The 24,286-nt window shown below is 34.8% G+C and overlaps 1 protein-coding gene across 1 annotated transcript in view; it reads right to left on the bottom strand.

Annotated features, from left to right (window-relative positions):
• The window catches only part of LOC145660477 (uncharacterized), a 126,673-nt gene extending 107,514 nt beyond the window's left edge, over positions 1–19,159 (bottom strand). Inside the window, exon 1 of the mRNA XM_081725548.1 lies at positions 18,939–19,159. The gene's annotated coding sequence lies outside the window, so the exon portion shown is untranslated. The remainder of the gene's footprint in view (positions 1–18,938) is intronic.
• Positions 19,160–24,286: the final 5,127 nt, after the last annotated feature.

Genomic DNA, 24,286 nt, shown 5'->3' with positions numbered 1-24,286 from the left:
ATACCGTATTGATCAGTTCGTTAATTTTTATATCATTTCTTATTGTTATCCATAAGGTAGAGTAGTTCCTTTATTATTTGTTCTTAATGTGTTTTTACTTATATCTTAAGCTCGGAAGAGCCGAAGCTAATAACTCATAAACTAGAATGTTATATTTGATCAATGCAGGGGTGTATATCTACTTTTGGGCGACTCTAGTCGCTCACATTAATAGCCAGTGTAACGCAGCGTTTATTGACTTCAATGTCACGAATAATCAAACAAAAATAAATCATTTCTATGGTAAACAACAACCGATAGTACGTAAATAATTAGCTGAACATTCGCATTGTGAAGCAAAATAATTGAGCAGAAAAGAAACTCTGTCTACATTTTTGCTGCCAATTGTGACCTCATATTAATATTCAGTTTCTCTCAATCAATATTTGGCAATGTCCTTTTTGCCTAAGCATGGCCCGCAGACGCCTTGGGCATGCTTTGCACAAGGTGCCTGATATCTTTGTAAGTAAATTTCCCCACTCTTCTGCCAGTCGTAGTTGTAATTCTACTTTGGAGGTGATTGCTGTGCGTCGAACTCTTAGCCAGCACTCCCCACAGATGTTCGATTGGGTTTAAGGCTATGTCCAACAGTCAGAATGCGTTGGGATTTCCCTATATAGTAACATGGTATATTCCTTTCCAAAATATTATGAAAACTATTTATTTTATACATTTCAAAATTCGTCCAAATGTTTTTTAGTATTAATATTACATGTTTACTTTTACTTTTCTTGCTAGGCTAATATTAGAGTGCGCTAATTAAAAATTAATTTTCTCCATTTAAAAACTGTTTAATATATGGCCCTACATGTTGCAACAATGCAGAACACCAGATAGGAGGCTAACCACGTAGGTTTCTTTCATTCTGTGACCCCCGCTAGATCACGTGTGCGAACTTTAAGTTGTCTCCGGAGATAAAGAGACAGATGGAATGGAGATTGACAGCAGATAAGAGCAAAGCCTGTTCTCTCTCTCTTCATAGATTGTAAAGATTTCATTCATTTTACATAAACATCTCCGCAAATAGTTATCTGTAGAGGTATATTGGAGCTAACGAGGTACGAAAGTTTCAGAAAATCTATTTATGTTGTTTTCAAGTGAGGGAAGTGTTAATCTTATAAAAATAGTTTCCAACTGCATAATGTAGCGTAAACTCACTTATTTATCGCATCAACTGACAACGTTTACATAGAGATCAAAGAGGATTTACCTTGTTGTGATGTATAGCGAGCTGCAAAATTGTTAATATATGTGTAAGAAGAAAACGACCGAGAACTGCTTTTCGATATATTGTACTAGCAGCGTTCACCCCGCTTCGCTGCGGTCACCCCGGAACGCAATAAACTTTGTTACTTAGATAATTTTTACTTTTTCGCTTTCAAGTGATATGATAAAAACCATAGAAGATTGCAGTAAATGTTAACATTATATCGCCTGTCATTTATGTTAACCCGCCCCGCTTCGCTGCGGTCACCCCGGAACGCAATAAACTTTGTTACTTAGATAATTTTTACTTTTTCGCTTTCAAGTGATATGATAAAAACCATAGTAGATTGCAGTAAATGTTAACATTATATCGCCTGTCATTTATGTTAACCCGCCGAGTGACACGGTCATGCGGGTTGCATATAAATACGTTTATTTTTACCTATGATGAACTAACAAAGGATTTGTACGTTATGGACACTTGAATGGTCAATTATCTCAAGACACTGGTAATTAAAAATTAAAGTGATATGATAAAAACCATCTAGGGTCCAAATCCTAATAACCCCCCAAAAATGAAAGAAATTGGTTCAGCCGTATTAGCGTGATGAGGGAACAAAGGATTTGTGCGTTCTCTTTTATATATAAGATCGATTATTCTCTATGAAAATCAATATTGAAACCGGAAATAGTAGTAAATTTCTACTAGTTTCGGTTTTCAATAGAGAAAAAGGAATGGAGATGGTATATTTTCTAGACATTGAATCAATTCCCTAAAACCGCTTGTCGCTAGCTATTATAGTTTTTTACTTATGACCCGTAAGTGGTCGATCTCTATCACTTCCGATTTATATATAAGATTGACGGAGGAGATGGAACCTATTGTTAGGATGCTAAATCGATTCCGGAAAATCTTTCTCGATATCTCTTGCCGTTTTGGTGTGATACCTGTTAACAGATAGACGGACATGGCCGTTGTATTAGACTTCCGATACTTATGCATAGAATAGTTTGGAAGTTTAATAATTCCAGGTAGAAGAAATATTATTCATCAAATCTATTTGAGTGACTGAGGAGGAGTTGGAATTACTTTCGGACAGTTATACAGAAGCCATAAACGTACTGTCGCTGCTGTGTTGGATGCCAAGGGCGTGAAAAGGTAGTGGGTGGAGTGTTACGCAAAAAAAATAAGCGAACATGTGTTTTTAGTTTCTGCGGAGAAACAGTGTTGGGGTCAAGACCTCTTCCGAAAAAAAGTAAATATTATCGTAGAAGTGCAGAAAGGAGTGGATCGAAGCGGATAAACTGTGTGTAAATACTGTATATGTAAAAAAAAAAAAAAAAAAAAAAAGCAATTCGTGTTTTCTAATTGTCTCATCCGATTTGCTACAAATTTGGCACATCAAAAGTAAACAGAAAATAAACCTACATTTTTTTTTGTTTATGTGGCAATTGCTCGTTTCTCTGTAGCACGCTAGAGGGTACAATCCTCAGTATGAATTTGAATTTGAACTTTTGAGGGTAGAAGCAGGACACACTCGAAATTAACTTTATTGATTCTAACTTTTAGGTCATCTATCTATTGGTAAAGTTCACTATTTTAACACTAGCCGTTTCCTACCTATATCCTATTTTATAGTATTTTCGGGGGGCGCCTTTAACCCTTACAATATTTTTCCACATAAACAAAAACACGTGTCAATTTCTGTTTACTCTTGGTGTGCCAAATTTGAAGCAAATCGGATGGGGACAATTGGAAGACACGAATTGCCTTATTTTAGATATACAATATCTACACACAATTTCATTCGCTTCGATCCACTCCTTCCTGTTTCTCCGCACAAGCTAAAATTAAAACACATGCTCGTTTATTTTTGCGTATTGCCACTACACAAAGTTTCATTGCATTTCTCAATACCCTTAGGCACTTCTAATGTACACTTATTAGCACTTTTGATAATTCGTGATCAAAGGTTTTGTGGAGTCCGTGTCCACCCAACAGTTTTTTTTTTTTTCAGGAAAATACGAAACACGTATTCTGTCATTTCGGGTCTAGAATATATGTGCACAATTTCGTTCGCTTCGGTCCACTTCTTGCCTTTCAAGGTCAAATTTTAAAATTTCAAGTGGGAGGCTTTTGTCCCCTGAAACAGTTTTTCCACACAAAATAAAAAACACGTATTCGTTTATTTTTTGCGTATTATCCCTACACAAAGCTTCGTTGAAACTCTCCATGTCCTTTACACTTCTGACATTTTTTTTTTTTTTTTTTTTAGCATTTTTGATATTTCATCATGAAAAATTTTGAGGGGGTCCGTGCCTCACCCAACCGTTTTTTCCAGGAAAATACGAAACACGTATTCCCTCATTTCGGGTCTAGAATATCTGTGCACAATTTCGTTCACTTCGGTCCAATTCTTCTTGCCTTTCGGGAGTCACTTTCAAAATTTTGTGTGGGAACTTTTGCCTCGTAAAACATTATTTCAGCAGAAAATTAAAAAAAAAAAACAAGTGTTCCTTTATTTCATGAATAGTATCAATCTGCCAAATTTTAACAAAACCGGAATGTTACACTTGGGAAGTGTTACATGTAAGTATAAGACAGATAAAACCAACTTACTTTTATTCAGCATCCTCTCCTGAACAAGCATGATATAAAGTAATTTGATCTAATATGACTATAGCCATTCTGAACACCTCCAACGTATCTGGAATGATCATCTCTACACTATGGACAATTCTCTCTTTCAAGTCATCTGATAGATATCTTGGAAAATGTGGTGGAGGCACCTACCCATATTAGTAACTGGCACGTGCAAGGAGCATCGAAGTATTAATTTTGTGACGTTTTTTCATTAATCTGACGCTCACTCCCATTTCCAAAATAAAATTTGGAGTTTTTATAAAGATTCACCCTCATATGTTGCGCCCCCTGTGCCCCCTAAGGCGATGCGTTAACAAAAAAAAAAAATCCAGATTTCAAAAACGCATACCTTTTCTTACTACAAGAACGCCAATTTCTACATTAATTGACCAAAAATTCCTTCTCATATGCCCCTGCTAAGGATATATATACCGAATTTTCTTATGAATTTTGGACGGGATCTGCAGCCTCATATCAGTCACTGACACATGAAAGAATCATAAGAATATTAATTCTGCAGTATTTATGATTAATCCGATGCTCACTGGTATTTCCAAGATAAAATTTGGAATTCATATAAAGATTTACCATCATATGTTTCGCCCCCTGTGCTCCCCTAAGGTGGTGCGTTACCAAAATAAATCCTATATTAAATACATTTACGTTTCTACTACAATAACACCGAATTTCACATTAATTGGTCAAAAAATACCAACTTCTTGTAGTCCCTGCTAAGGATATTTATGGTGATTTTTAATGTGATTTTTAGAAGGAAGGCTGTAGCCCCGTATCAATCACTGGCAAATGCAAGGAGTATCGAAGCATTAATTCTGTGACATTTGTGATTAATCTGACGTTTACTGGCGTTCCAAAACTACAATTTGGGTTTTTGGTTACACTCCACCTATTACCTTTTTACGCCCCTTGCGCCCCAAAAGAGAAGCTTTACCGAAAATAATGTTCCAGATGACTATGTTAACATTACGGATGAGTATTATTGTATTTTAAAGCAATCCGGGTAACTGGTTTGGATTCGTTTTAAGGTTGAAACAGAATGTGTTGGTTTATTTCAGAAACCGAACCGCAATTTGGTTCAGTTTTGTTTGAAAACAGACACTATATTGCCACTTTTCAGAACATCCATACATATTTTGCAAAAGTTCCGAAAGATATGTAATGGTTTCGTTTTAGGTTAAGGTATTATGAATCAGCTGTTTCACCTTTGAATGGAATTACGATTCTCCATATGTTTCTTTCTATATATTTTTGTGAGAACATGTTAGTGAGCAATAAAAAATACAACTGTTTTTCGGTTCGGTTTGGTGTGGGTTAACCGATTGAAAATGAAATCTTTGCATTTAATGTCCCACAATTATGCCTGTTAAGTTAAGGGAGATCATGATTAAAACAAGTGTATTATGATAGACAAATTGGTGGAAGGAGAAAGTGGGTGTAAACTGGAGTGTCCCGAGAAAACAAACGAGTAGAACGTTGTCCACCTCGAGCTCACTTGCCTTGGGAAGGAACCAGGTACCCCATCCTCAGATAGTTCAGTGCTCGCGGTCCCGTGTTCGATTCGAGGTGGGGGATTCTTTGAAATTGTATATGTCCTGGATGTGTTTGTGTTCGTGGCCTTGTCGTTCAAGGTTATTGGAAATAACTGCAAAACGAGTATTACTAAGTATAATACAGACAAGTTACGGAGACACTCTCGGTGAATCAGAAAAGAAAGTGATCTGAGGCACCAGGTTCCAGTTTTAGGGTTCGAATTACTCTTAAAATCAGTTTCTCCTTCATGTCCTTGCGTGTTTGTATGTCTATTTTTTTCTAATTTAAATTTGAATTCTCTGGACTATTTTATCATGACCTAAATGAGAGTGTTTCGTTGCGTGCGTGCAATTTGCTATATACAGGAGTGTTTTTTGACTCTTACTTAACAGGGCAGTCTTAGCGTAGTGATGTGAGCATTCGTTTCGTAATTTGGTCCCGGGTTCAAATCCTGCTCCCGCCAAGTGAACTTTATGGTGGACAAACACCGTATGCGTGGGTTTTCTCGGGGTTCTCTCGTTTCCTCCCACTTTCTTCATTCCACCATTTCATTCATTTCTCATAATCACCGTCTCCTTTAGCCTAACCGGCATAATCGTGGGACGTAAAACTCAAAGATTTCATTTCATTTTTCATTTCATTTCGTTTCGTAATTTAGGGGGCCCGGGTCCGATTCCCGCTGCGGTAATTAAGGAAATTTTTATCAACTACAATTTTCATACTTCTGATGTGTAATAAAATTAAAAATACTCGGTTTCTTTCGATCTTACAAGTTAGAGTCGAAAGGACTTTCTTCACAGGGTAAAAACTAACAACATTGAAAATGAAAAGTGACAAGGAGAAGTGGTTGCCATCTTGAATTTTTGAATACTCTACCACCGTGTATCTTAATTTAATAAAATGAAGTAAGTCGATTGCTAAATAGAACATTTATATGTATTTCTTTAATGATTATATAATAGCGGACCACCGAAGATAAAAGAACAAATTAAACTTATTGACAGTACATATGGCGACAAGTCCCAGTCACGACTTGCTTCAGTTTTATTAAAATAGAGAAAGACTAAGAGAGAGGGGAAGGAAGTCAAGAGTAAGGTTAAGGAAGCAGAGGAAGAAGTTGAATAGGAAAATGGTTAGGAAGGTCCTCTGATGGAAATATATTATGTCGGAGATTACAAAAGAAAAGAAGAAAATATTACAGGAAAGGTGTATTGAATGGTCTATAAACACAGAAGAAGATAGAAGAGGGAGGAGGAGAAGAAGGGGTAGAGACGAAGAAATACAGGATAATCATCGAAATATAGTAAAGAAACTTAAGTAGGTACAAGAGATTCTTTATATCCCCGTTCTATTACTTGAGAGTCGAGTTTGAACTGTTTATTGGAAGACACATGTTTACCCATACAACTATGACCTGGATCCAGGTAAATGCACAAGTGGGAGTTACCTAGATCCAGCCCAGATGATGAGAAATGTTAAGTTGATTGTCACATTCGTCGTTTCTGATTGTGAAGTAATCCTTACTCGCTTATTGAATCTTGCACAATGAATCAAAGTCGTATTTGAGACAGTTGAGGAAAAAATCTAGGTGATAAGCTTATTATCCATGAATTGGGGTTCTTGAAGTTTTTTGACACAAGAGTTATTATCTCTAGTTCCATTCTATTGCTTCGGCTTGCCTTACAGGGCCGTTTCGAATTAATCGGAGATTAGTAACCTTCATGACCTAGGTCATGAATAAGACATAACCACATTTTCCAATAAAAGAATACATATAACAAAGGTTTTTAGTTTACATTAAACTGTAGAATTCTTTACTTAAGACTAGAATTACCATTCATTCAATCAGACATTCTTCTCATATTTGACAATGTAGTAATATAGATAAATAAGTTAAATATTGTTTTAGAAGGAAAACTGTCACCTAAGTACAGTTTTATAATATTTATTACATCTACTGATGACAAGGAAACAAGGAAAAAAATTAGTTACAAATGGATACACACGTGTGTATATATATTAGTATACTTAAAATATTATGACATATCCATTAATATTAAAGCTATGAAATTTAATATAGCTTATTACGAAAATTGGACGTTCATAACAAGGGATCGAATCTCTTTCGCTGTAGTCTTAGAAGAAAACACAATTCACTAAGAGAGTATATTTTCTCGTTGTTTTAAATGATATCGCTTATTTAACGTATCCATGTTTTCACTCGTCAGGTGTCCACCCACGCTGTATCTTCTTTCAAAGTAAACATACTATAACTAGGAATGCAATGTATATACCCGATTGCAATGAAATGAGCTGAGCGAGCTTAAACTACGTAATCAGGAAGCGTTTTTCGGTGATTATTCCTCGATGGTACATCGGATTTTTGATTTCGACCTATGTTCTCACTCAGCACGACATACTCTATCAGCGTGCTAAGTTTGGTTGAGATCGGCCAAACGGTCTAGGAGGAAGCGTTTTTCGGTGATTATTCCTCGATGGTACATCGGATTTTTGATTTCGACCTATGTTGTCACTCAGCACGACATACTCTATCAGCGTGCTAAGTTTGGTTGAGATCGGCCAAACGGTCTAGGAGGAGTTCGCGGACAACCAAACGGCTAACCCGAGTATAAGAGCTTCGCTTCGCTCAGCTCAATAATTTAGTTATCACGTAACTAATCCGTGTTGCGTATGCATAATCATAAATATATTGTATTAGTCTTTAAAGCTACTTAGTTCCCGCAATTAGGTACTGAACAGATTCAGTATATTTTCATTACTTATTTGGACATATAGTCAAAGACGAGGTACATGGATAATTTCGGAAGATCAAAGTTAATTTTACATAATTTAGAACACGAAGACTTGTAAAGACTTTTTTACTATAAGGAATGCCTTATGTGGATTCGTCAAAGAAACTTTTAAACTATATTGTTAAAATTACTCCTCAGTGTTACGAACCAAACACGATAACTTCACTTGGATGAATGACACTATCTTATTTTGAAAATTCATTAGTCACGGAAAGGGATAGAAATGTAATTATATGAAAGAGTTTAGATTTCACAATGTTTTATGGATACATATAAAGTTAACTATGAGTCGCGATAGCCTTCCTCTTACAACACCCAGTATGCAGTTAGTAATGTGACACATTGAGGTGTTAGACACCTATATAGCTTAGATTACATCACATTACAAGGAAACAAATAACACGTATTTACAAAGACGGTATACTCTACAAATTCACATTTTATATTTATCGAAGTTACGAAAACTATAGCAACAGAACGTATCCAACCGATCGGGAAAGTAATAAAACCCTTCGTTTGCATTGAAACCACGTATCTTAACGTTATACTACACTCTTTGCAATAAAACATACATCTATTACACATTTATATTTCAATATACATATATTTAATAATTTTATACAGTTGCTAGTTAATTACCCCGTTCTTTATAATTTCAAGGTTGCGTAAACACATCACATAGCAAAGAAAGAAACTCGACAAATCAAGAATGAGTAACAGCACCAAAACATGTTAACATCTTAATCAACTCTTAATGATGGGAATTTTTAATTAGCAAGATAGCAGGCAGGCATAACCGCGAAATATTATACACTTTGCAGTATAGTAATGAATAGTTATTGCAAATTTATTAGCGATACTGAAAAATGCGACAACTCGTCGACTTCAAAGCCAAACATGTATCTTATTATACCTACTAAATGTGTGGCTTAAAAATGTCTCTAAGCGCCAAAGTACGAGTCCGTGCCTTCTAGGCAACCATCTCACAAGGAATAAGCCCTGTGGGATGATTATTAATTGTCTCCGGTACCAAATCGCTCGGATTACGGCTGAATCTACCGGAAGGATGCTGTGGTATTTTAATTTAGTATTTTTTTTGAAAAAAATTCCGACCCCTCAGAATAGCTAAGGAGAAGAGTTCAGGTTGAGATATAGGGAGAGTAGGTTAAAAGTCAGAAAGTAAAAATATAAAAAAACGGTGTTAACCAAAATTAAAAATTCAATTAAATAAAGCAATCTTGTGATGCCAAGTTAATATAAGCCAAATCTAGCCAGTCACTACCAGTCAGCAAGATTCGTGAAGTCTTGAGATGTCATTAATTTCAATTACTTCATGTTTAAAAGTGATGAAAATGAAGCTTTATGGACGAGTGATATTGGCATCCTGGTACGGGAAATACAAATTTTAACGTAGTAAATATAATATATTATTCGCCTTCATATGTCCTATCACGTATACATACAATAACTAACTTAATCCCGCATAAACAACACTGCTCAAAAAAGTAAACAACGAACAGGCGCGAGTGCGAGCCAAGTGCCAAGGACACATGTCTACTTTAACTGCATAACGATTCACAAATTGGTTATAACGTGCTGTAATTTCGCCTGAGATGCACTGAAATATTTAATAAACAAACACTATCCGTATTGTCAGGTCAAGTATGCTGCTAATGTATGCAAATATTCACATGTCAGATTTACTTAAGCCACTCATGTGCGTAAAAAGAGAAGAATTATAAAACAATACGAAATACTAATCGTTCCCAGCAACACTGCGACACTAATTTACTTCACTTACGATGCTTTCATTTCCTTTTGAGTAATTACGATAATGCAGTCAAGTAGCAAGATGTAAATATAGTCAACCATATATTCGACATTCCCTTCTGTACGAACTTTCGATACCGGGACCACTGCTCGAACATTCACTATTATGCACTTACATTCATGCAACTAAATAAAACACGACCCTAAACAATCAAAAGAGATAATAAACTAGCTTACATATACTATGAAATGTCCTATCACTCGACGGCACTTACTACATATTCATCTGTAATTATTTATTCATATATTTATTTCATAGAGGGTGGTGCTGTCAACTGAGAATTAAAATTTGCACTGGAAAATGTACTGTGTACTATTTGCCGACGAACTACACATGTTATGTTACAAAATAAATGTACGGAACATCACGACGGATCTAATCTATATATGGTTCGCTCACTGGTTTAATCCAAAAAGAGATGAATGCATAAAATTTCTTAATACATTGTCAATAGATAAATTATCAAAATATTCTCACTCACACTTCACATTTACTCGCAAGATACCACGTATTATAACTACACATATAAATACGTATCACTACAAAAAATTAATATCTACATATCTACGCTAAATATGGATATACTTTTCTAGGAAAAAATCAACACATCTTTTGATCGGGTCTAACATGAAAGGGCCGGTAACGAGGACTAGGAACTTGCACCTGGAACTATTAAATATAATATTTTACATTCTGAAATCTTAAATTCAGCCAATAAAGGGGAATAAGGAAGATTCTCTTCTGAAAGGAAAAACATTCCTGTCGATATTCAACCCATACTAACAAATTTAGGAGTTATGCCAAATTGAAGTAAATAGGAGTGCCTATTCAAATTTACTCGGACATTTTAATATTTAAATAAATTGACTCGAAAACACCGTATACCGCCATGTCCTGTCTTGCAAATGAAAAAATAATACACATCAAAACTACTTACCTGACAGGTTACCAGACCTAACTGAATGGTAGGCGGAAAGAAAAATTGTTCTCCAAAATCTTAATTTTATAGTTCACAAAACCGAAAATCAAAATTCACTGTCACTATGAATATCCATATTACTTTGCAATTCCAAACATGGCGTCTGTAATCTGGGACTCCATATATAATATATATGCTTATATTTCCGACGGATTTTTAATAGTTCTACACTTTTCCACACTTCACAATCGTTTATTTCATATTTAAAAATACCATTACCTTTTTTGTAGCTTTTCCTAAGGATTTATCAAATTTCTTACAGCGGCAATACGAAAGGTTTTAACGACTGCTCGAGAACAAAGGTGTCGTAGAAACACGTCAGACTACTAATGTTACATCTAAGAATTTTCGCTCGTCGATATGTAAACTAAAGAATGTGAACGGACTCGATATGTAAACTAAAAAATGCAGACAGTAAAACGCGATTATACCTTCTATTGTTATACAGTGAGGTTCAAAATTATTCGGACCAGTGTTAAAAATTAATAGTACATACAATGTAACTGGAGGGTTGCAACATGACGTCACATGTCTCAACACATAACGGCACATGTCACATGATGCAACATGACGTCACATACAACCTTGATTCGTACTGTCTGAGACAGTAACATGTTTAGTAAACAATTCATGAACACATAAGGGTCATCCTTAGGGACTGGTATGAGTCATAAATGTCTCTGAAACGATATTGTTCCCTAGCAGTTATTCCAAACGTATTCTACTATTACTCGTATTGCTAGAAATAATAATTTTTTTGGTTCACCATTTCCAACGCGTTCCATATATCAGTTCAACCAAAATTTGTAAATAGGAACTATTCTTTTTTATATTCGTATGTATATTTTGTTAAAATATCAATATAAAGCATTCATAATTCGGTCTTTTATTCAAAGAAAGTGTGTTACTATGTATCGTGATGAATACAAATCCTACTTGGTTTCTGTTTAAACATCCGAAGTTTCGATATTCATATTGTCCAGGATCTGACTTCCTCTCTCCCCTGGTTTCCTTTTGGATACCAATCTTTGCAAAGTATCTCTTATCCTTTGTTTTTCTTTTCCTATCAACTTCAGTTTGTTTATTTACATTGCAATAGGACGTAATATTGGTCTCAAATCTTCAGTAACAACAATAACAATAACACTAATAATATATAAGATAAATTCCGTATGAGGACAGATTTTATTAACATCTGTAAAATCAGGCCCAACATTAGGCAAAAGTTACAAAATAACCGGGATTGGAGAGAAGTGTCCGGACCACCAGGACATATCCCCTGCGTACGTCCTTACAACTAGCTTAATGTTAAAGGAAAGGTTTCCAGTCAAATTTCATGTAGAAAGAGGGCTATTGAACTCACAAGAGCCCAAAGAAAAATTAAGTGTTTAAGTTTTACATTCCATGGTCATGCGGGCTAGGCTAAAGGAGACGTCTATGATGAGAATGAAAGAAATAGAGGAAAAAAGAATGTGTGAGAAAACAGAACCCTGAGAAAACCTACATACACGGCGTTTGTCCAGTACAATGCCCACTGGTCGGGAGTTGGAATAGATACAGGGATACATGCTCCAGAGCTGAGCTGGCTACGATTAAAACAACCATAAAGGAAGCGCTTAACCTTTATGGAACAGGGTGAACCATTAAATTTACAAAGCTTCAATAATAATGATAATAATAATAATAATAATAATAATAATAATAATAATAATAATAATAATAATAATAATAATAGTTGCCCTAAAATTAAGCAAAAATAACAGAGAAGTCTGGATTTCAAGAGGGCGTCCGAACCTCCAGGACACACCTCTTCAAGTACCAAAATTTTAAACGAAAGCTTTACTTTAAAGTTTCATGTAGAAAATATTCTGCTGTACGTTTAATTGAAAATAACTAATAAAAATAACTGAATATCACTGAACTGTAAGGCATATAATAAACTAACTTTTATGATATGCAGAAGTAATTTATAAAGCTTTGCTACAAAAATACCTACAAATACCATAGTAATTCAATGAGCTCTGAAATACAAACAAAATTGCGTATAAGATTCAGTCTACAAAGCAATTGTTACTTAAAGAATGGACATACACTATTTCGAGAAGCGAGATAAGATGTTTACAATACTTTTCGTCTCGTCTCGATTTTCATCTCCAAGGCGAGTTGATAATATGAGTTAGCCTTGCCATGTCTCGAATGTAAAATGTTAATTCTCGTCTCGATTTTGTTTGTTTTGTTTTAGAAACGAGATGAGAAATTCCTCTTCTCGTGGGCAACACTAAACAAAACCGAAATACTCTTGCCAAATGTCACGTTTCTGCTTGAATAGTATGACCTGAGTGATAACAAGCTCCTAATTTTTAATCTTCTACGAGATTATTATTCGTTTATTATTATTACTATTATTATTCCTGAATATTTGATAGTTCAAGTATTGAATTATCTGAGTATTCGAATATCTGAAGTTAATGAAACGTATCATCGCCGATCAATCGCCACCAAAAATTCTAAGGTAAAAAAAAGTACTGGTCTTTCGTGGATTCAATCCGAGGTTCTTCGTATCCAAACCGAGTTTCCTCGTATGCAAGGCCTCTTTGACCTTTTCTAAATTCGACTGGAACACGAAGACACACACATCCAGGACAGTTAAAATTCCAAAGGCTCTTCCACCGGGAATCGAACCAGGGACCACATATACCAAAGGCGTGAGTGCAAGCCACTAGACCAGCAGGAAGGGCGCCTCGGAACCACGATTAGTACGCGATATTTTTTTGTCTTTAGTTTGTTTACGAGTATAATATAATATTTGATTCAAAATAAAGAAGTTTTGTATTTTGTTTTTTAAAAATCTGTAATGTTGATAATTTAGTGAATAAAATGGTATAATGCCCTCCGAGTCTTCAATTACATATTTCTGTGTTTGCCAATGAATTTGACTATTAACAAGCTATTGTTTTGAGCGAACAGAAAAGGATCTTTATTTAGGCGAGTCAGAATAAGTCACGTTTCAGATGAGGGGTAAACGTTATGGTTTCCTAATCCCGCGGTCCTGGTTTGATTCTCCCCCTCGCCCCTTAAACTTTTTAAAAATGTTTCATTTACAAGGACTGCTAAATGAAAGGTGGAGAAATTCAGTGATGATGTAATCCTGAAAATAAAGGAAGAAAAATGAATGGAGAAAACGAATTACAGAGTTAATTCTGTTAATGGTTCTTTGTTTGATATTATACGTTAATTTCGTGCATTTTAAAGTTGTTGTTAATTGACACTATACTCTCCCCTTTTCTCCTTGTGTCTCAATGTGTAAATTTTCACAAATATTATACAAATTAGGTACCTTCAGTTATATTTGCAATCTAAAGGGAAATACGCTTAGTACGGATAAGTTCTCCAACTCGTTTGAGTATAATCGAATTTTGCATTTTTAATATTTACAAATAAATTACTGCATACGAATAGTGCAATATTTAGAATTTTCAAAAGTCATTTAACGAATTATGAAGTCGGACAATTTCTTCTTTTGGAGTAGTATTAGATATCAATCAGTGGCGCCGTAACCGAGGAGCTCTGGCCCTGTTAGACACCCAAAATTTTCATTGGTGGCTGGATTCTTCCCCCGAATGATTCATTCATACTTTAATTGATTTGCAGGTAGGACTACTGTTAATAGTTTCAAAACTCAGCGTAGGGCTCTGCGCTTACTTAAAAAATAACCTACTATATATACTGCATAATATATCCATATATTATTTGATACGCATATATGTATAGTCATTAGAAGTAAGTTAACTTTTTTATATAATCCCTCATTTGAGTTAATTATAAGATTATTTAAGTCCCCCAACTGTTAACTTCTCATCGGCGCCCCTGGTGTTCGTATATTTTTTCTGGTACTGTGCTGTGTCATGTAAGTACAAGTATCCAAAGACTCCCTTTTGTCATTTCGTCAGCCAGCGTTTTGTCTCACTCCTGCACAAAAACACACTTTACGATTTGTTCTTTTAACAATTGTGGCAACTTCATGCTGCTGTTCTAGCTATTCTACCAGGCGTAATTAATCTTGGAGCGGGCGTTAGTTGGGTTGCCTAACTCATGGCTTTTGTACCTCAAGAATTTATATGGCCTACTGTACGTAGCCCAGAGAACGATTCCCGTAAGGAAAGCTAGTCACACACTTTGTATGTGTGCGTGTGTATGTGTGTGTGTGGGGGGGTGTATATGTGTGTGACACTTTCCATTCTTCTCGTACCGATTTATGCATCACAGGTGCGGCAAGCTTAAACATGAGAAAAATAACTCATTCAAATAATTTTTGAACGTGCTTTCAAGATCTTGCTAAACTTAGTGACCCCACTGAAGTATTAAAACTTATTACATGAGAAATCATGGGTGTTCTGATCGTAAATGGAAACTTTTATTAGAAAATCATGTATTCTAAGTAAGTTTAAATGGTAAGAAGTAAGAGGTGTGGTGAAAAAAATCCATATGATTAAGTCAACAACAGAAAATCTTGGTGACTTAAGACAGACCTAGAGCACAGCCTGTATATATCATGACAACGTGGAAACAATCGTACATATGTCTGTACAGGTAAGTAACATTCAATCGTATTGTTTGCAAACCAATTCGATTCAGGGCAAGCTATTCAATATACTTTGCATATCACACATAAATCTTTTAAGAACTACGTCGATTATTTCATTTCAATATCATTAACTAAGTATATATACAGGGCAAGTCCAAATCATGGACCCGATTTCAGAAAGTTATGGCAGGACTGCGAAATCTAAACATATATTATCGTGAGACATGTGCTAAGAAAGGTAAACTGTCTTGCTCTAAACATATCACAAGTGTTCCATGTGAGCACCTCGCGTAATACGGCACATATTAAATCGAATTCATAATATCTCCTGCCATACCTTTTGTAGCATGTTACGGTTAATATCAGTAATTCATTTAATACTCACTGCTGACTCTTAGCGGTAAAAAGTGGAAACACTGCGTGGCAACCAAACTTTGAAAGTTAACCTTTCAAAGCATATGTCTCACAATATATGAGCGGTTCGAGGAAAAATAATGACAAGCTAAGCGCCACTACCAGTTAAATTGAGTTATTAGGTGGAGTGGGTTGTGATCGGACCACAGAACAATATGTAGGTGATTTAATCTTGGGAATGTACCTGCAGTTTGCAGGGGAGCTTGTTTGTTATGTGCCATTGCGTTGCATTGCATGAGAATGTTGAACTATCTTTTCCAACTTACTCGAAAAGAATGTGACATACCATCATCTTCCCCTAAGCCACTCATATATATTCGTTTTTGTAATTAATTCTACATCATATGTGCCTAATTAACGAACATTGTAAGTCCAATACCTAAAGAAATATTTATTTCCAACGATAGTGTACGTTGTGAGATGTTTGTTTTAATGAAGGGAAAATAATTGAGTTCTGTCAGGGAGACTATCGTATTACTATATGCTTTAAAGAAGTAGTCGCCGAACTTATGAAGTTTCTGAGCTACCATACCGTTTTAAACTCCTACTGTGAGCTACCAACCAGTGGAGGAATCAATGTTAGCCAACCGAAGCGTTAACACTATCGAAAATGTTCCCGCGAGCTGCTAGAAGCTCGTGATCGACGGTTTGGTGATCACTGCTTTACACTTTTCAAGCGTTTTAGCTACTTGTTAGTCTGACTATCTTTTGTTTAAAGTTTTTTCTACAGTTTACGTGTAGACAAAAGATAATCAAATTATAGTTAGTGTAACATGATCTGGAATTATTGTTCAAATTATACTGCCATTCGTTCACATTAGAGTGAAATAACTACGTTTATTTTTAAACAAGATAGAAACTACTCTGTGTCGTAGTAGTCTTCCAAAAGACAAAGTTTCTAAACTGGAGCAAAGCGACTAAACTTCGTTTTTTTTTTTTTATTCGACAGTACTAGCAACAGTGATTGTCTACCCGTTCATGGCAAAGTGACTAATGTGCATACTTTATGTGTCCGTGGTTCCCGTTTGAATACAAAACTCGATAAATGGTTAGAATTCCTCTTTAAACCGCAGATCCCGTCTTATATAGCCTCGATACTGGAAAGGAGAAGTTAAACATCAATCAACTAACAAACCAAACATAAGCTATTGCTTATGTTTAGGCTTTGGATAGCTCTATTTTCTATTCGAGAAGTTGTTTTACGGTTATCGTTCCTCTGTAGCACGCACTTGAGGGAATTTTCTTTTTTCCTTAAACTGATTATCGACATTCCTGATGGCTATGAAATTTTTAGTTGAGGTTAATCGAACTGGTTGGAGAAAAAGATTTAAAAAAAAAAGCTCTCACTTGTCTGAAAATTTGTGCTCTGATTCAATTAAAGACATTTAATTGGTATCACTAGGGAAAAACAAGAGACAGAGAATCCGAGCCATAGCTGGTTTTGAATACCAGGTCTAAGACCTTAGTTTTCCGAATAAAGGTAAGAATACTACTAATAATTCAATACTCTCCTCAACTCTCTAAGATTTTATTTATTGATTCGATTGGACTTTAACGCCCTTTTCAGCAGCCAGGCTGTGTGAGACGTGAATCTACAGTTTAATGTGGAATCCGAACAACACGAGCTTTTACCGGGAATCGATCGGGAGTCTCACGCAAACGCTAACCATACAGCCACGAGGGAAATCTCATTTATTTTTTGTTCGAAGGATTAATGAAAGTATCACAATCGTAAAATCAATGACTTTTTTCTAATTTTTTGTAAATTTACTGCGTTCAAATATTAACTTGAAAAGGACTATTTTAAATAGGTTATTATTATTATTATTATTATTATTATTATTATTATTATTATTATTATTATTATTATTATTATTATTATTATTATTATTATTATTATTATTATTATTATACAAAGATGCTATGACAAGGATCACTTATACGTCTTCCTTTATTGCTGTTTGCTATTTGTCAAAAATAACCTACATTGAAGGGGTAACATGCATCCATTTAGATCTAAGTTTTTCCACCATTGTTGCCCACTAACACTATAAATTACATTTATAATATAGCTACGTATATTACAATATTAATTGTTGGAATAAAAGTTTTAGACACTGTCAAATTATATTACATTTCCCTCTCAGTTAATTCCAGGATTTTATGAAATAATCAAAACGATTAGTTACTTTTCTTTTTATAGCAGAATCTATATCGTATCGTATAGCAATATCACAAAATAGATAGGAGTTTTGTATCTTGCGATTTCCTAGCAATACCGCCTTTTCCATTAGAAGTTATTTTATTATAGTTGAAATCTCTTATTTTTCTCACATACGTACTTAAACATGGACCACCATATTAGAAATCATATTCCTATAACAGAAAATTACATTTGTGTTTGACTGCAAGAAATACAAGGTGAATGATGCAAAATTAAGATATTATTTATGTGAATGGCAACAAAGAAGTGTGTGATAAATGAAATTCCATACAAATTTATTTATAACAGTACAATATTATAGATTTTTTCTTTATTAAAGCTATATGCTTTCATATCCATGACAAATATTGCGGTAACAGCATTAACCATATAACCATTTACCAGATAAATAAGACCAAAATATATTGCAATAGATACCCATGTCCATTATTCGAATATGCTCATGATTATTTTCAACAAAAACTAAAAATGTAAAATTAGCTTGTGCAAATAGAAAACGGACAAAAAAATATACTAAAATATAGCTATGCTTTTCCTCTATGGCATACCGGAACAAAAAGTCAGCAGTATGGAAACTTCATACACTGTATCAGTGGTTGTGGTGGTATGCCGTTGCACAATCAAGTACTGTATTTATAAACAAAAGTCTACTCACGACAACGTAGAATTGAGTGTCGTCAGCATCCCATTCACTGTATTCAGATCAACTTGAAAAAAGTATGATTCTGTTTTGTTTCTGTTGACAATTGCGCGGAGGCGTGGCACGCGATTATCGTTGTTCCTCCAGCTGGTGTTGCGTCAATGCGCTAACCTACTCCCTTCACCCCTTGCTCCAGTAACTCCAGTTGACCCCTCGCTGGAATGAATTCGTCCGCTTCGACATCCGCAAACTTCTTCCATTATGAGCAGGCGCTTTCCCCTTGACAGCTAGATCACCCATCCTACACAGAAATTAAAAGGGAAGCATACTTGCCAGTCAGAAAGTGTGCAGACAATTTAACGTAAATCTAAATTCCACACAAAAGCTTTATTTTCTCCATTAGCAGTACTAGATTTAACACTATTATTATGTATTTACATGTGTGAGAAACTAATTCGATGCTACACATCTAGTACTACAGTGAGAAATAAATAAGCCAGATAAATTCCTTCAAAATACGATTTTTCTAGCACAGTGATCCTCAACGTTAACAAAAGATCAAACAATATTTACCAGTGCAAAAACAAAACATTGTCCAATAAACAACGTTTATTATATGTATGATTTTACCAAAGTAAAAAGAAGTATAAATTTTGTTTAGTAATTTATAAACTCAATCACTAAAAGGGAGAATATTAATTATTTGTGTATTTTTCTGTACCTTTTTGTCAGTTAGTAATATTATTTATTTCTATAGAATAAAAGCAAAACTATGCAATGTAATCGTTAGTTTCTCAAAAAAGATTTCAAAGTAGCTGTTTTCTTTTTCAGATGACCAATAATAATTATTCACTTTCGAATACAGATCCTATATGTCTGTGTTTGTACCGGAATGCAAATAAATTTTGAAATCTTATTGAAATTAATACTGTAATGTTCTTCCTTTATTTTTTTTTTTTTACCAAACTTATATTTGGATTTCAATACCAAACTTATATTTGGACCTTAGGTCAAATGTGAAGGCTAGAGTTATTCACTACAACGTGTAGTGAATATATACTTTAATAGTTCGACATTATGTATTAAGTTTTATTGAACTAAAACTATAGAGATACAAAAATTATGAGAAAATACGCTTGCAGAATAGAAGTGGATAAGAATTTTTTTTAGTAATTTAATAGTATTTTTTTTAAAATCCTTATCCACTTCTATTCTGCAAGCGTATTTTCTCATAATTTTTGTATCTCTATAGTTTTATTTCAATAAAACTTAATACATAATGTCGAACTATTAAAGTATATATTCACTACACGTTGTAGTGAATACCTCTAGCCTTCACATTTGACCTAAGGTCCATGGTATTTACAAAATTACATGTATTAATGAGATGTTGTATGAAATTACTTCTTGCAATTATTAGTTACTTTTTTTTTTAAATTTTCAAGGCAAACATGTCCAAGATATGAGTTTAATTAAGCTTAAACTTACAAGTACATTTCAGCATATCTTTAAATTTATGAAATAAAGGAGAAAAGAATGATAGGAAATAATTAACGTTCTGTGGTTATATCCTGTAGGTCAAACGAGACAGATGATTAATCGAAGTGAATAAGATGGAATCAGTACTAGTTCTGTCTTTCCGTCCAAGTTCACCTGGCTAGCCTAGTTCTCACGTTCCCTTTTACGAGTAGCATAAACTACACCAAGAGTGCAGCTCTCCCTGCTGATCTAGTAGCTAGCGCTTGTGCCTTTAGTCAATGAGGTCTCGGATTCGATGTTCGGAGGGAAAGCAGAGAAAAATACTTCTACAATCATTCACTGTCATTAACCATCCGTCTCCTTTAGCCTAAAGAGCATAACTATGGAACGTTAAACTTAAAAAAAAAAAACTTTCATTTTTACACAGGAGTGAAAGGGAAAAAGCCGTTTCCTGCTCGTTTAAACGTTTAAACATTTGGAGTATGTGTATTATAATTACAAACTCGAAAGTTAATATTTGTTATGTACACTCCTCCATGACGTCATAAGAAAGGGAGAAACGGATAAATCGGATAACATTAAATTAATCATTCATTCGCTTTAAAAATAATAGTGTGAAGTGTTGCAGTAATTGTTTTCTTCTATATCCAGTAATTTTACTTCATGAGTTGTTTCGTAGTGTAAATACGTGCGATCATTGTATGTTGTATAGCTTCAATTATTTGCTCTAAGTGATCTAAAATTGAACCCTGAAGGGTGGAAGTCAACCAGCTGGTGCTTTAATGTTCGATTATATGTAGTAAGCACATCGTGATCGCGAGTCCCATCCTCGTTGTTACTGGTTTTCTTCATTAGACTCTGCTACATTTTAATTTAACCAATTCATCAATTACTTTATAATGCTGGATATGAACACCAAAAACTCTATGCTCTTATAGGAAATTGAACCCGGGATACATGAAAGCAAAATTTCAAAATATATAATATGTGAAAAGTTAAATATCTAAAAGAAAATGCTTATAAGAATAGAAAAAAAGCATGACACATCAACTTTAGAGCTAAATTCAAAAACAATCTTCATATGTCAAAAAGTCCAATAAGTCTTTATATCAGCCATATACTAGGTGAATAAAAGTGCAATAATGACAAATTCATTATTTGTTTTCCTGTGCTTTATTCAGTGAATATGTTGACAAAATAATTCTAAAGAACCTTAAAACATTTTGTAAGAAGAAGAGTAAATGTATAGATGGTTTTCAAAATAATGGAAAGAATTGAAGACCTAGAATTTTGTTTTGTTTTAGTTTAACGTTCTACGTTTACTCCGAGGCTAAAGGAGACGGTGACAACGATAAGAATAAAAGGATTGCATGGAGAAAGCGAGAAGAAACGGAATATCCCAGAGAAAAGCCACACATCCATGAAAACTCCACAAAAAAAGCAAAGTTGAAAGAATTAGGATTGAACGAGAGACCAATGTTTCTTCCAGAGATGTTTTTAGGGGACACTTTCCCTCGAAGCTCTCATAGTGTACCCCCGAGGATACCAAAATAATACGTATATAATATAATTTTAAATAGAATAGTGTCGTGTGAAAATAATTTGTGCCCTTCCGCAACATTTTTTTTCTGAAAAGAAAAACAGTGAGGGATAGTAATTATCAGTCAGAGATGAATGCTCTACTGCTGGGCCCCCGCTGCTCCCACGTGCAGTTTGTAGCACTTAAGATTTGCGAGACGATAACACTAAGGATGGATGTGCAGTGCCTGGCCGTTCTTATTAGGATGTGAGGTGAGGTAGATCAGGTGAGGTAGAATGGAGGCCTGTGATAAAACAGGCAGATGATAGTTACGCAAAATGGGAGACCTGTCTGTTTCAAAGAGGACAAATAGTAGGTACGTGGTTAATTGGCACAAGTGTATCTAAAGATGGACAGTGCCTTAGGTGTGTCTCGAGGAACAATGTTCAAGATGATGACGGCCTACAAGTCTCTTGACAAAAGAACATCGGCGAAAATTGTAGTGAATGGAAGAGAAATCTCAGTGAGAGATCAGCAAGTCTTGAGAGAATTGTCATCAACGACTACAGAGCGTAAATGATAAAAGTGACTGCATACTCAACCAGCAAATGGAACAGCCATCTGAACATCCGTAGTACGGTTACAATTTAAGTTTATTGATCACTTCCAACAACACTTTAGTGTTAAAAAAATGTTACATGTAAAGTGGATTAACGTTTGTCGATTATTGGAAACACGTAATATAATCTGATGATCCCTTTTTCTCATTATTTCCAACAACAAGCCACGTTCATGTATAGTGGAATCCCAAATGATCTTATCCTTTAAACTGTCTCCTCACTACCGTGAAACATGACGTCAGCTTTGTGATGTTGTTGGCTACAATTTCTTATAATTCCGTAGGTCCTGTAATTAAGCTCAGTAAGCATTGCTGAAAGTGATTATGTGGACATATTAGGAACAGCAAATAAAAGGCCTTCATTTCTTCTTCTTTATGAATTTTATAATCTGAAGTTACAATTTGTGTTTCCTAAACTTTACATTGCACCCAGAATCATCATTACCCTGACTGTTGTTTCAAGTGAGGAAGTGTTTAGAAAATTATGGGCAATAAGATAGACTGTGCGATCAAAGGGTTCAACTTTGAGCTCATTTTTCTCGCAATGCCATGGACAAATATGTTTTAAAATAGTTCCATTGGATTTATCGTGCTCAAATTGGTATAAACAATTAAATGAAAAATGTATCCAAGCATGAACGACCACTTCTAGCATTGTCATAAGTTGCAGTAGAAAGAGCCTAAATTTGAGGTCATTTTTCTTTTTAACTTTATTAACAGTTTCAAAACAGTTCTATTGGATTCAGCGTTCTCAAATTAGTATGTAAAACGCAATTAGAAGTATTTTCAAAGCGCTACAAATGTTTTAGAATATATTAAAACGAGTTTGAATTGTCAGAAGGGCTAAATGAGCTCAGCTTTGTTCGTAAGTTAACATGTGTACTATTGTTACAATTGAAATTTTGTAACTTTTTATATTCTTCCGACAGCCGGGATTATTTTCTATATATTTCAAGTAAGATAAACAATCTGGTTCTTTAGTCACATAGCATAACGAAATAACAGAACAGAAGGTAATATTAAAAATTGCGTTAGAAGAGAACATGTAAGTATGCTAATTTATGAAGCTATCGTCAAATTAGAAATATTTTGTGTTCGTTTGTTTCGAGCTTAATGTTCTTTTTCAGCAGATCTCTCTCTCTCTCTCTCTCTCTCTCTCTCTCTCTCCGACTTTCCACTTATTCGCAAGGAATCAAAAATAGAGGTGCGTGGCAACACTTAGCTGTTACGTGAGGTATGTATCAATCTTCATGATAATAAGATCTGATACATCCGCAATGAAAATACCGTGGCAAACATCAAAATCGAGTTGTGGTGAATTGAACGCCACCATCCCAGTGGGTTGACAGAAACCTAAAGCGGTGCAACTTACAACTAGGTGAAAGTGTACAACTAAAAGAAGTTTAAAAAATTACATTTTGTACAGGACAAAATCTTACCCTAAAAGAGTAACTGTATGAATAAAATAAGTGCTCTTCTAGGTAAAAGTGAAACGATGTGTGATTAGGTCCGCCAGTTACAGAGCACAGCCATATGGCACATTTGAGATAAAACAATTATACATAAAGATGGTATTGACAGCTTTGTTCCTTTGAACCTGTTGAAGTCCAAGGTCAATGCTCACGAGTCCTGTAATAAACTTCTACCATTAGCGTATAACCAAGAAAGACATGTGCTACTAATTTGTCATGTCTTCCTTTTTCATGAATTTAGTCCCTCTGTCGGATGTCTCTTAACAAATCTAAC

This window comes from Thermobia domestica, chromosome 9, assembly GCF_964235325.1.
Source record: "Thermobia domestica chromosome 9, izTheDome1.hap1.1, whole genome shotgun sequence".
Classification (NCBI taxonomy): domain Eukaryota; kingdom Metazoa; phylum Arthropoda; class Insecta; order Zygentoma; family Lepismatidae; genus Thermobia; species Thermobia domestica.
This window is presented reverse-complemented; position numbering and strand designations above follow the sequence as displayed.